This window comes from Chiloscyllium plagiosum, unplaced genomic scaffold, assembly GCF_037043375.1.
Source record: "Chiloscyllium plagiosum isolate Xiang-an unplaced genomic scaffold, Cpla_swu_hap1 HiC_scaffold_53Y, whole genome shotgun sequence".
Classification (NCBI taxonomy): Eukaryota; Metazoa; Chordata; class Chondrichthyes; order Orectolobiformes; family Hemiscylliidae; genus Chiloscyllium; species Chiloscyllium plagiosum.
In genome coordinates this window covers 6,948,871-6,965,667 of record NW_028270192.1, presented here as the reverse complement: position 1 = coordinate 6,965,667, position 16,797 = coordinate 6,948,871, and positions in this window count along the sequence as shown.

The window sequence follows — 16,797 nt, the reverse complement described above, 5'->3', positions numbered from 1 at the left end:
TCTCTCTCACACACTCTGGGATTCCCTATCTCACACAAACTCTGGGATTCCCCATCTCTCACACACACTCTGGGATTCCCTATCTCTCACACACACTGTGGGATTCCCTCTCCCTCACACTCACTCTGGGATTCCCTATCTCTCACACACACTCTGGGATTCCGCATCTCTGACACACACTTTGGGATTCCCTATCTCTCATACACACTCTGGGATTCCCTCTCTCAAACACACTCTGCGATTTTGTATCTCTCACACACTCTGGGATTCCCTATCACTCACCAACACTCTGGGATTCCCTATCTCTCACACATACTCTGGGATTCCCTATCTCTCACGCACACTCTGGGATTCTCTATCTCTCACACACACTCTGGGATTTCCTATCTCTCACACACTCTGGGATTCCCTATCACTCACCAACACTCTGTGATTCCCAATCTCTCACACATACTCTGGGATTCCCTATCTCTCACACACACTCTGGGATTCTCTATCTCTCACACACAATCTAGGTTTCCTTATCTCTCATACACACTCTGGGATTCCCTATCTCTCTCACACACTCTGGGATTCCCTAATCTCTCACACACACTCTGGGATTCCCTATCTCTCACACACACTCTGGGATTCTCTATCTCTCACACACACTCTGGGATTCCCTATCTCTCACTCACACTCTTGGATTCCCTTTCTCTCTCACACACTCTGGGATACCCAATCTCTCACACACTCTCTGGGATTCCCGATCTCTCACACACGCTCTGGGATTCCCTATCTCTCACACACACTCTGGGATTCCCCATCTCTATCACACAATCTGGGATTCCCTATCTCTCACACACACTCTGGGATTCCCTATTCCTCACACACACTCTGGGATTCCCTATCTCTCACACACACTCTGGGATTCCCTCTTGCACACACACTCTGGGATTTCGTATGTCTCACACACACTCTGGGATTCCCTATCTCTCACACACACTCTGGGATTCCCTATCTCTCACAGACACTCTGGAATTCCGCATTTCTCACACACACTCTGGGATTCCATATCTCTCATAAACACACTCTGGGATTCCCTATCTCACACACACTCAGGGATTCCCTATCTCTCACAAACACTCTGGAATTCCCTCTCACACACACACTTTGGGATTCCCTCTCTCTCACACTCAGTCTGGGATTCCCTATCTCTCACACACTCTGGTATTCCATATCTCACACACACTCTGGGATTCCCTATCTCTCACAAACACACTGGGATTCCCTCTCTCACACACACTCTCGTATTCCATATCTCACACACACTCTGGGATTCCCTATCTCTCACACACACTCTTAGATTCCCGATCTCTCACACACACTCTGGGATTCCCTCTCTCACACACACTCTGGGATTCCCTATCTCTCACACACACTCTGGGATTCTCTATCTCTCACACACACTCTGGTATTCCCTATCTCTCACTCACACTCTTGGATTCCCTTTCTCTCTCACACACTCTGGGATACCCAATCTCTCACACACTCTCTGGGATTCCCGATCTCTCACACACACTCTGGGATTCCGTATCTCTCATACACACTCTGGGATTCCCCATCTCTCGCACACAATCTGGGATTCGTTATCTCTCACACACACTCTGGGATTCCCTCTCTCTCTCATACACACTCTGGGATTCCCTCACACACACTCTGGGATTCCCTATCTCACACACACTCAGGGATTCCCTATCTCTCACAAACAATCTGGAATTCCCTCTCACACACACAGTCTGGGATTCCCTCTCTCTCACACTCAGTCTGGGATTCCCTATCTCTCACACACACTCTGGGATTCCCTATATCTCACACACACTCTGGAATTCCCTATCACTCACACACACACTCTGGGATTCCCTATCTCTCACACACACTCAGGGATTCCCTATCTCTCACACACATTCTGGGATTCCGTCACACACACTCGGGGAATCCCTATCTTTCTCACACACTCTGGGATTCCCTATCTCTCTCACACACTCTGGGATACATTGCCTCACACACACTCTGGGATTCCCTATCTCTCACACACACTCTGGGATTCCTTCTCTCTCACACACACTCTGGGATTCCGCATCTCTCACAAACACTCAGGGATTCCCTATCTCTCACACACATTCTGGGATTCCGTCACACACACTCGGGGAATCCCTATCTTTCTCACACACTCTGGGATTCCCTATCTCTCTCACACACTCTGGGATACACTGCCTCACACACACTCTGGGATTCCCTATCTGTCACACACACTCTGGGATTCCTTCTCTCTCACACACACTCTGGGATTCCGCATCTCTCACAAACACTCTGGGATTCCCTATCTCTCACACACAATCTGGAATTCCCTCTCACACACACACTCTGGGATTCCCTATCTCTCACACACATTCTGGGATTCCCTATCTCTCACACACACTCTGGGATTCCCTATCTCTCACACACTCTGGAATTCCGTCTCTCACACACACTCTGGGATTCCCTATCTCTCACACTCACTCTGGGACTCCCTATCTCTCACACACACTCTGGGATTCCCTCTCTCACACACATTCTGGAATTCCGCATCTCTCACACACACTCTGGGATCCCCTATCTCTCACACACACTCTGGGATTCCCTGTGTCTCACACGCACTCTGGGATTCCCTATCTCTCACACACACTCTGGGATTCCCTATCTCTCACACACACTCTTGGATTCCCTCTCTCACACACACTCTGGGATTCCCTGTGTCTCACACGCACTCTGGGATTCCCTATCTCTCACACACACTCTGGGATTCCCTATCTCTCACACACACTCTTGGATTCCCTCTCTCACACACACTCTGGGATTCCCTATCTCTCACACACACTCTGGGATTCCCTCTCTCACACACACTCTGGGATTCCCTGTGTCTCACACACACTCTGGGATTCCCTATCTCTCACACACTCTGGTATTCCCTATCTCTCACACACTCTGGAATTCCGTCTCTCACACTCACTCTGGGATTCCCTATCTCTCACACTCACTCTGGGAATCCCTATCTCTCACACAGACTCTGGGATGCCCTATCTCTCACAAACACTCTGGGATTCCCTCTCTCACACACACTCTGGCATTTCCTATCTCAAACACACTCAGGGATTCCCCATCTCTCACACACACTCTTGGATTCCCTATCTCTCACACACACTCTGGGATTCCCTCTCTCACACACACTCTGGGATTCCCTGTGTCTCACACACACTCTGGGATTCCCAATCTCTCACACACACTCTGGGATTCCCTATCTCTCACACACCCTGGAATTCCGTCTCTCACACTCACTCTGGGATTCCCTATCTCTCACACTCACTCTGGGAATCCCTATCTCTCACACACACTCTGGGATTTCCTATCTCTCACACACTCTGGTATTCCCTATATCTCACACATACTCTGGGATTCACTATCTCATACACACACTCTGGGATTCCCTATCTCTCATACACTCTGGTATTCCCTATCTCTCACTCACACTCTGGGACTCTCTGGGATTCTATCACACACACTGGGATTCCCTCGCTCAGACACACTCAGGGATTCCCTATATCTCACACACACTCTGGGATTCGCTATCTCTCACACACACTCTGGGATTCCCTATCTCTCACACACACTCCGGGATTCCGTATCTCTCTCACACACTCTGGGATTCCCTATCTCACACAAACTCTGGGATTCCCTATCTCTCACACACACTCTGGGATTCCCTATCTCTCACACACACTGTGGGATTCCCTCTCCCTCACACTCACTCTGGGATTCCCTATCTCTCACACACACTGTGGGATTCCGCATCTCTGACACACACTTTGGGATTCCCTATCTCTCACACACACTCTGGGATTCCCTATCTCTCATACACACTCTGGGATTCCCTCTCTCAAACACACTCTGCGATTTCCTATCTCTCACACACTCTGGGATTCCCTATCACTCACCAACACTCTGGGATTCCCTATCTCTCACACATACTCTGGGATTCCCTATCTCTCACGCACACTCTGGGATTCTCTATCTCTCACACACACTCTGGGATTTCCTATCTCTCACACACTCTGGGATTCCCTATCACTCACCAACACTCTGTGATTCCCTATCTCTCACACACACTCTGGGATTCCCTCTCTCAAACACACTCTGCGATTTCCTATCTCTCACACACTCTGGGATTCCCTATCACTCACCAACACTCTGTGATTCCCTACCTCTCACACATACTCTGGGATTCCCTATCTCTCACACATACTCTGGGATTCCCTATCTCTCACACACACTCTGGGATTCTCTATCTCTAACACACAATCTAGGATTCCCTAATCTCTCACACACACTCTGGAATTCCCTATCTCTCACACACACTCTGGGATTCCCTATCTCTCACTCACACTCTTGGATTCCCTTTCTCTCTCACACACTCTGGGATACCCAATCTCTCACACACTCTCTGGGATTACCGATCTCTCACACACACTCTGGGATTCCCTATCTCTCACACACACTCTGGGATTCCCCATCTCTCTCACACAATCTGGGATTCCCTATCTCTCACACACACTCTGGGATTCCCTATTCCTCACACACACTCTGGGATTCCCTATCTCTCACACACACTCTGGGATTCCCTCTTGCACACACACTCTGGGATTTCGTATATCTCATACACACTCTGGGATTCCCTATCTCTCACACACACTCTGGGATTCCCTATCTCTCACACACACTCTGGGATTCCCTACCACTCACACTCACTCTGAGATTCCCTATCTCCTACACACACTCTGGGATTCCCTCTCTCACACACACTCTGGAATTCCGCATCTCTCACACACACTCTGGGATTCCATATCTCTCATAAACACACTCTGGGATTCCCTACCTCACACACACTCAGGGATTCCCTATCTCTCACAGACACTCTGGAATTCCCTCTCACACACACACTCTGGGATTCCCTCTCTCTCACACTCAGTCTGGGATTCCCTACCTCTCACACACACTCTGGGATTCCCTATCTCTCACACACACTTTGGAATTCCCTATCACTCACACACACACTCTGGGATTCCCTATCTCTCACACACACTCAGGGATTCCCTATCTCTCACACACATTCTGGGATTCCGTCACACACACTCGGGGAATCCCTATCTTTCTCACACACTCTGGGAAACCCTATCTCTCTCACACACTCTGGGATTCACTATCTCACACACACTCTGGGATTCCCTATCACTCACACATACTCTAGGATTCCTTCTCTCTCACACACACTCTGGGATTCCGCATCTCTCACACACACTCTGGGATTTCCTATCTCTCACACACAATCTGGAATTCCCTCTCACACACACACTCTGGGATTCCCTATCTCTCACACTCACTCAGGGATTCCCTATCTCTCACACCAACTCTGGGATTCCCTATCTCTCACACTCACTCTGGGAATCCCTATCTCTCACACACACTCTGGGATTCCCTCTCACACACACACTCTGGAATTCCGCATCTCTCACACACACTCTGGGATTCCCTATCTCTCACAAACACTCTGGGATTCCCTATCTCTCACAAACACACTGGGATTCCCTCTCGCACACACACTCTGGTATTCCATATCTCACACACACTCTGGGATTCCCTATCTCTCACACACACTCTTAGATTCCCGATCTCTCACACACACTCTGGGATTCCCTCTCTCACACACACTCTGGGATTCCCTATCTCTCACACACACTCTGGGATTCTCTATCTCTCACACACACTCTGGGATTCCCTATCTCTCACTCACACTCTTGGATTCCCTTTCTCTCTCACACACTCTGGGATACCCAATCTCTCACACACTCTCTGGGATTCCCGATCTCTCACACACACTCTGGGATTCCCTATCTCTCATACACACTCTGGGATTCCCCATCTCTCTCACACAATTTGGGATTCCCTATCTCTCACACACACTCTGGGATTCCCTCTCTCTCTCATACACACTCTGGGATTCCCTCACACACACTCTGGGATTCCCTATTTCACACACACTCTGGGATTCCCTATCTCTCACACACACTCTGGGATTCCCTATCTCTCACACACACTCTGGGACTTTGTATATTTCACACACACTCTGGGATTCCCTATCTCTCACACACACTCTGGGATTCCCTATCTCTCACACACACTCTGGGATTCCCTAACTCTCACACTCACTCTGAGATTCCCTATCTCCTACACACACTCTGGGATTCCCTCTCTCACACACACTCTGGAATTCCGCATCTCTCACACACACTCTGGGATTCCATATCTCTCATAAACACACTCTGGGATTCCCTATCTCACACACACTCAGGGATTCCCTATCTCTCACAAACACTCTGGAATTCCCTCTCACACACACACTTTGGGATTCCCTCTCTCTCACACTCAGTCTGGGATTCCCTATCTCTCACACACTCTGGGATTTCCTATCTCTCACACACTCTGGGATTCCCTATCACTCACCAACACTCTGTGATTCCCTATCTCTCACACACACTCTGGGATTCCCTCTCTCAAACACACTCTGCGATTTCCTATCTCTCACACACTCTGGGATTCCCTATCACTCACCAACACTCTGTGATTCCCTACCTCTCACACATACTCTGGGATTCCCTATCTCTCACACATACTCTGGGATTCCCTATCTCTCACACACACTCTGGGATTCTCTATCTCTAACACACAATCTAGGATTCCCTAATCTCTCACACACACTCTGGAATTCCCTATCTCTCACACACACTCTGGGATTCCCTATCTCTCACTCACACTCTTGGATTCCCTTTCTCTCTCACACACTCTGGGATACCCAATCTCTCACACACTCTCTGGGATTACCGATCTCTCACACACACTCTGGGATTCCCTATCTCTCACACACACTCTGGGATTCCCCATCTCTCTCACACAATCTGGGATTCCCTATCTCTCACACACACTCTGGGATTCCCTATTCCTCACACACACTCTGGGATTCCCTATCTCTCACACACACTCTGGGATTCCCTCTTGCACACACACTCTGGGATTTCGTATATCTCATACACACTCTGGGATTCCCTATCTCTCACACACACTCTGGGATTCCCTATCTCTCACACACACTCTGGGATTCCCTACCACTCACACTCACTCTGAGATTCCCTATCTCCTACACACACTCTGGGATTCCCTCTCTCACACACACTCTGGAATTCCGCATCTCTCACACACACTCTGGGATTCCATATCTCTCATAAACACACTCTGGGATTCCCTACCTCACACACACTCAGGGATTCCCTATCTCTCACAGACACTCTGGAATTCCCTCTCACACACACACTCTGGGATTCCCTCTCTCTCACACTCAGTCTGGGATTCCCTACCTCTCACACACACTCTGGGATTCCCTATCTCTCACACACACTTTGGAATTCCCTATCACTCACACACACACTCTGGGATTCCCTATCTCTCACACACACTCAGGGATTCCCTATCTCTCACACACATTCTGGGATTCCGTCACACACACTCGGGGAATCCCTATCTTTCTCACACACTCTGGGAAACCCTATCTCTCTCACACACTCTGGGATTCACTATCTCACACACACTCTGGGATTCCCTATCACTCACACATACTCTAGGATTCCTTCTCTCTCACACACACTCTGGGATTCCGCATCTCTCACACACACTCTGGGATTTCCTATCTCTCACACACAATCTGGAATTCCCTCTCACACACACACTCTGGGATTCCCTATCTCTCACACTCACTCAGGGATTCCCTATCTCTCACACCAACTCTGGGATTCCCTATCTCTCACACTCACTCTGGGAATCCCTATCTCTCACACACACTCTGGGATTCCCTCTCACACACACACTCTGGAATTCCGCATCTCTCACACACACTCTGGGATTCCCTATCTCTCACAAACACTCTGGGATTCCCTATCTCTCACAAACACACTGGGATTCCCTCTCGCACACACACTCTGGTATTCCATATCTCACACACACTCTGGGATTCCCTATCTCTCACACACACTCTTAGATTCCCGATCTCTCACACACACTCTGGGATTCCCTCTCTCACACACACTCTGGGATTCCCTATCTCTCACACACACTCTGGGATTCTCTATCTCTCACACACACTCTGGGATTCCCTATCTCTCACTCACACTCTTGGATTCCCTTTCTCTCTCACACACTCTGGGATACCCAATCTCTCACACACTCTCTGGGATTCCCGATCTCTCACACACACTCTGGGATTCCCTATCTCTCATACACACTCTGGGATTCCCCATCTCTCTCACACAATTTGGGATTCCCTATCTCTCACACACACTCTGGGATTCCCTCTCTCTCTCATACACACTCTGGGATTCCCTCACACACACTCTGGGATTCCCTATTTCACACACACTCTGGGATTCCCTATCTCTCACACACACTCTGGGATTCCCTATCTCTCACACACACTCTGGGACTTTGTATATTTCACACACACTCTGGGATTCCCTATCTCTCACACACACTCTGGGATTCCCTATCTCTCACACACACTCTGGGATTCCCTAACTCTCACACTCACTCTGAGATTCCCTATCTCCTACACACACTCTGGGATTCCCTCTCTCACACACACTCTGGAATTCCGCATCTCTCACACACACTCTGGGATTCCCTATCTCTCACAAACACTCTGGGATTCCCTCTATCACACACACTCTGGCATTCCCTATCTCAAACACACTCTGGGATTCCCTATCTCTCACACACACTCTTGGATTCCCTATCTCTCACACACACTCTGGGATTCCCTCTCTCACACACACTCTGGGATTCCCTCTCTCTCTCATACACACTCTGGGATTCCCTCACACACACTCTGGGATTCCCTATCTCACACACACTCAGGGATTCCCAATCTCTCACAAACAATCTGGAATTCCCTCTCACACACACAGTCTGGGATTCACTCTCTCTCACACTCAGTCTGGGATTCCCTATCACTCACACACACACTCTGGGATTTCCTATCTCTCACACACACTCAGGGATTCCTTATCTCTCACACACATTCTGGGATTCCGTCACACACACTCGGGGAATCCCTATCTTTCTCACACACTCTGGGATTCCCTATCTCTCTCACACACTCTGGGATACACTGCCTCACACACACTCTGGGATTCCCTATCTCTCACACACAATCTGGAATTCCCTCTCACACACACACTCTGGGATTCCCTATCTCTCACACTGACTCAGGGATTCCCTATCTCTCACACACACTCTGGGATTCCCTATCTCTCACACACTCTGGAATTCCGTCTCTCACACACACTCAGGGATTCCCTATCTCTCACACACACTCTGGGATTCCCTATCTCTCACACACAATCTGGAATTCCCTCTCACACACACACTCTGGGATTCCCTATCTCTCACACTGACTCAGGGATACCCTATCTCTCACACACACTCTGGGACTCCCTATCTCTCACACACACTCTGGGATTCCCTCTCTCACACACATTCTGGAATTCCGCATCTCTCACACACACTCTGGGATCCCCTATCTCTCACAAACACTCTGGGATTCCCTCTCTCACACACTCTGGCATTCCCTATCTCAAACACACTCTGGGATTCCCTATCTCTCACACACACTCTGGGATTCCCTCTCTCACACACACTCTGGGATTCCCTGTGTCTCACACACACTCTGGGATTCCCTATCTCTCACACACACTCTGGGATTCCCTATCTCTCACACACTCTGGAATTCCGTCTCTCACACTCACTCTGGGATTCCCTATCTCTCACACTCACTCTGGGAATCCCTATCTCTCACACACACTCTGGGATGCCCTATCTCTCACAAACACTCTGGGATTCCCTCTCTCACACACACTCTGGCATTCCCTATCTCACACACACTCTGGGATTCCCCATCTCTCACACACACTCTTGGATTTCCTATCTCTCACACACTCTGGTATTCCCTATCACTCACATAAACTCTGGGATTCGCTATCTCATACACACACTCTGGGATTCCCTATCTCTCATACACTCTGGTATTCCCTATCTCTCACTCACACTCTGGGACTCTCTGGGATTCTATCACACACACTGGGATTCCCTCGCTCAGACACACTCAGGGATTCCCTATATCTCACACACACTCTGGGATTCGCTATCTCTCACACACACTCTGGGATTCCCTATCTCTCACACACACTCCGGGATTCCGTATCTCTCTCACACACTCTGGGTTTCCCTATCTCACACAAACTCTGGGATTCCCTATCTCTCACACACACTCTGGGATTCCCTATCTCTCTCACACACTGTGGGATTCCCTCTCCCTCACACTCACTCTGGGATTCCCTATCTCTCACACACACTGTGGGATTCCGCATCTCTGACACACACTTTGGGATTCCCTATCTCTCACACACACTCTGGGATTCCCTATCTCTCATACACACTCTGGGATTCCCTCTCTCAAACACACCCTGCGATTTCCTATCTCTCATACACTCTGGGATTCCCTATCACTCACCAACGATCTGGGATTCCCTATCTCTCACACATACTCTGGGATTCCCTATCACTCACGCACACTCTGGGATTCTCTATCTCTCGCACACACTCTGGGATTTCCTATCTCTCACACACTCTGGGATTCCCTATCACTCACCAACACTGTGTGATTCCCTATCTCTCACACACACTCTGGGATTCCCTCTCTCAAACACACTCTGCGATTTCCTATCTCTCACACACTCTGGGATTCCCTATCACTCACCAACACTCTGTGATTCCCTACCTCTCACACATACTCTGGGATTCCCTATCTCTCACACATACTCTGGGATTCCCTATCTCTCACACACACTCTGGGATTCTCTATCTCTAACACACAATCTAGGATTCCTTATCTCTCACACACACTCTGGGATTCCCTATCTCTCTCACAGACTCTGGGATTCCCTAATCTCTCACACACACTCTGGGATTCCCTATCTCTCTCACACACTCTGGGATACCCAATCTCTCACACACTCTCTGGGATTCCCGATCTCTCACACACACTCTGGGATTCCCTATCTCTCATACACACTCTGGGATTTCCCCATCTCTCTCACACAATTTGGGATTCCCTATCTCTCACACACACTCTGGGATTCCCTCTCTCTCTCATACACACTCTGGGATTCCCTCACACACACTCTGGGATTCCCTATTTCACACACACTCTGGGATTCCCTATCTCTCACACACACTCTGGGATTCCCTATCTCTCACACACACTCTGGGACTTTGTATATTTCACACACACTCTGGGATTCCCTATCTCTCACACACACTCTGGGATTCCCTATCTCTCACACACACTCTGGGATTCCCTAACACTCACACTGACTCTGAGATTCCCTATCTCCTACACACACTCTGGGATTCCCTCTCTCACACACACTGTGGAATTCCGCATCTCTCACACACACTCTGGGATTCCCTATCTCTCATAAACACTCTGGGATTCCCTATCTCACACACACTCAGGGATTCCCTATCTCTCACAAACAATCTGGAATTCCCTCTCACACACACAGTCTGGGATTCACTCTCTCTCACACTCAGTCTGGGATTCCCTATCTCTCACACACACTCTGGGATTCCCTATCTCTCACACACACTCTGGAATTCCCTATCACTCACACACACACTCTGGGATTCCGCATCTCTCACACACACTCAGGGATTCCCTATCTCTCACACACATTCTGGGATTCCGTCACACACACTCGGGGAATCCCTATCTTTCTCACACACTCTGGGATTCCCTATCTCTCTCACACACTCTGGGATACACTGCCTCACACACACTCTGGGATTCCCTATCTCTCACACACACTCTGGGATTCCTTCTCTCTCACACACACTCTGGGATTCCGCATCTCTCACACACACTCTGGGATTCCCTATCTCTCACACACAATCTGGAATTCCCTCTCACACACACACTCTGGGATTCCCTATCTCTCACACTGACTCAGGGATTCCCTATCTCTCACACACACTCTGGGATTCCCTATCTCTCACACACTCTGGAATTCCGTCTCTCACACACACTCTGGGATTCCCTATCTCTCACACTCACTCTGGGACTCCCTATCTCTCACACACACTCTGGGATTCCCTCTCTCACACACATTCTGGAATTCCGCATCTCTCACACACACTCTGGGATCCCCTATCTCTCACAAACACTCTGGGATTCCCTCTCTCACACACTCTGGCATTCCCTATCTCAAACACACTCTGGGATTCCCTATCTCTCACACACACTCTTGGATTACCTATCTCTCACACACACTCTGGGATTCCCTCTCTCACACACACTCTGGGATTCCCTGTGTCTCACACACACTCTGGGATTCCCTATCTCTCACACACACTCTGGGATTCCCTATCTCTCACACACTCTGGAATTCCGTCTCTCACACTCACTCTGGGATTCCCTATCTCTCACACTCACTCTGGGAATCCCTATCTCTCACACACACTCTGGGATGCCCTATCTCTCACAAACACTCTGGGATTCCCTCTCTCACACACACTCTGGCATTCCCTATCTCAAACACACTCTGGGATTCCCCATCTCTCACACACACTCTTGGATTCCCTATCTCTCACACACACTCTGGGATTCCCTCTCTCACACACACTCTGGGATTCCCTGTGTCTCACACACACTCTGGGATTCCCAATCTCTCACACATACTCTGGGATTCCCTATCTCTCACACACCCTGGAATTCCGTCTCTCACACTCACTCTGGGATTCCCTATCTCTCACACTCACTCTGGGAATCCCTATCTCTCACACACACTCTGGGATTTCCTATCTCTCACACACTCTGGTATTCCCTATCACTCACATAAACTCTGGGATTCGCTATCTCATACACACACTCTGGGATTCCCTATCTCTCATACACTCTGGTATTCCCTATCTCTCACTCACACTCTGGGACTCTCTGGGATTCTATCACACACACTGGGATTCCCTCGCTCAGACACACTCAGGGATTCCCTATATCTCACACACACTCTGGGATTCGCTATCTCTCACACACACTCTGGGATTCCCTATCTCTCACACACACTCCGGGATTCCGTATCTCTCTCACACACTCTGGGATTCCCTATCTCACACAAACTCTGGGATTCCCTATCTCTCACACACACTCTGGGATTCCCTCTCTCTCACACACACTGTGGGATTCCCTCTCCCTCACACTCACTCTGGGATTCCCTATCTCTCACACACACTGTGGGATTCCGCATCTCTTACACACACTTTGGGATTCCCTATCTCTCACACACACTCTGGGATTCCCTATCTCTCATACACACTCTGGGATTCCCTCTCTCAAACACACCCTGCGATTTCCTATCTCTCACACACTCTGGGATTCCCTATCACTCACCAACGATCTGGGATTCCCTATCTCTCACACATACTCTGGGATTCCCTATCTCTCACGCACACTCTGGGATTCTCTATCTCTCACACACACTCTGGGATTTCCTATCTCTCACACACTCTGGGATTCCCTATCACTCACCAACACTCTGTGATTCCCTATCTCTCACACACACTCTGGGATTCCCTCTCTCAAACACACTCTGCGATTTCCTATCTCTCACACACTCTGGGATTCCCTATCACTCACCAACACTCTGTGATTCCCTACCTCACACACATACTCTGGGATTCCCTATCTCTCACACATACTCTGGGATTCCCTATCTCTCACACACACTCTGGGATTCTCTATCTCTAACACACAATCTAGGATTCCTTATCTCTCACACACACTCTGGGATTCCCTATCTCTCTCACAGACTCTGGGATTCCCTAATCTCTCACACACACTCTGGGATTCCCTATCTCTCACACACACTCTGGGATTCTCTATCTCTCACACACACTCTGGGATTCCCTATCTCTCACTCACACTCTTGGATTCCCTTTCTCTCTCACACACTCTGGGATACCCAATCTCTCACACACTCTCTGGGATTACCGATCTCTCACACACACTCTGGGATTCCCTATCTCTCACACACACTCTGGGATTCCCCATCTCTCTCACACAATCTGGGATTCCCTATCTCTCACACACACTCTGGGATTCCCTATTCCTCACACACACTCTGGGATTCCCTATCTCTCACACACACTCTGGGATTCCCTCTTGCACACACACTCTGGGATTTCGTATATCTCATACACACTCTGGGATTCCCTATCTCTCACACACACTCTGGGATTCCCTATCTCTCACACACACTCTGGGATTCCCTACCACTCACACTCACTCTGAGATTCCCTATCTCCTACACACACTCTGGGATTCTCTCACACACACTCTGGAATTCCGCATCTCTCACACACACTCTGGGATTCCATATCTCTCATAAACACACTCTGGGATTCCCTACCTCACACAGACTCAGGGATTCCCTATCTCTCACAAACACTCTGGAATTCCCTCTCACACACACACTCTGGGATTCCCTCTCTCTCACACTCAGTCTGGGATTCCCTACCTCTCACACACACTCTGGGATTCCCTATCTCTCACACACACTCTGGAATTCCCTATCACTCACACACACACTCTGGGATTCCCTATCTCTCACACACACTCAGGGATTCCCTAACTCTCACACACATTCTGGGATTCCGTCACACACACTCGGGGAATCCCTATCTTTCTCACACACTCTGGGAAACCCTATCTCTCTCACACACTCTGGGATTCACTATCTCACACACACTCTGGGATTCCCTATCTCTCACACATACTCTAGGATTACTTCTCTCTCACACACACTCTGGGATTCCGCATCTCTCACACACACTCTGGGATTCCCTATCTCTCACACACAATCTGGAATTCCCTCTCACACACACACTCTGGGATTCCCTATCTCTCACACTCACTCAGGGATTCCCTATCTCTCACAGCAACTCTGGGATTCCCTATCTCTCACACTCACTCAGGGATTCCCTATCTCTCACACCAACTCTGGGATTCCCTATCTCTCACACTCACTCTGGGAATCCCTATCTCTCACACACACTCTGGGATTCCCTCTCACACACACACTCTGGAATTCCGCATCTCTCACACACACTCTGGGATTCCCTATCTCTCACAAACACTCTGGGATTCCCTATCTCTCACAAACACACTGGGATTCCCTCTCGCACACACACTCTGGTATTCCATATCTCACACACACTCTGGGATTCCCTATCTGTCACACACACTCTTAGATTCCCGATCTCTCACACACACTCTGGGATTCCCTCTCTCACACACACTCTGGGATTCCCTATCTCTCACACACGCTCTGGGATGCCCTATCTCTCACAAACACTCTGGGATTCCCTCTCTCACACACACTCTGGCATTCCCTATCTCAAACACACTCTGGGATTCCCCATCTCTCACACACACTCTTGGATTCCCTAACTCTCACACACACTCTGGGATTCCCTCTCTCACACACATTCTGGGATTCCCTGTGTCTCACACACACTCTGGGATTCCCAATCTCTCACACACACTCTGGGATTCCCTATCTCTCACACACCCTGGAATTCCGTCTCTCACACTCACTTTGGGATTCCCTATCTCTCACACTCACTCTGGGAATCCCTATCTCTCACACACACTCTGGGATTTCCTATCTCTCACACACTCTGGTATTCCCTATCACTCACACATACTCTGGGATTCACTATCTCATACACACACTCTGGGATTCCCTATCTCTCATACACTCTGGTATTCCCTATCTCTCACTCACACTCTGGGACTCTCTGGGATTCTATCACACACACTGGGATTCCCTCGCTCAGACACACTCAGGGATTCCCTATATCTCACACACACTCTGGGATTCGCTATCTCACACACACACTCTGGGATTCCCTATCTCTCATACACTCTGGTATTCCCTATCTCTCACTCACACTCTGGGACTCTCTGGGATTCTATCACACACACTGGGATTCCCTCGCTCAGACACACTCAGGGATTCCCTATATCTCACACACACTCTGGGATTCGCTATCTCTCACACACACTCTGGGATTCCCTATCTCTCACACACACTCCGGGACTCCGTATCTCTCCCACACACTCTGGGATTCCCTATCTCACACAAACTCTGGGATTCCCCATCTCTCACACACACTCTGGGATTCCCTATCTCTCACACACACTGTGGGATTCCCTCTCCCTCACACTCTCTCTGGGATTCCCTATCTCTCACACACACTCTGGGATTCCGCATCTCTGACACACACTTTGGGATTCCCTATCTCTCACACACACTCTGGGATTCCCTATCTCTCATACACACTCTGGGATTCCCTCTCTCAAACACACTCTGCGATTTCGTATCTCTCACACACTCTGGGATTCCCTATCACTCACCAACACTCTGGGATTCCCTATCTCTCACACACACTCTGGGATTTCCTATCTCTCACACACTCTGGGATTCCCTATCACTCACCAACACTCTGTGATTCCCAATCTCTCACACATACTCTGGGATTCCCTATCTCTCACACACACTCTGG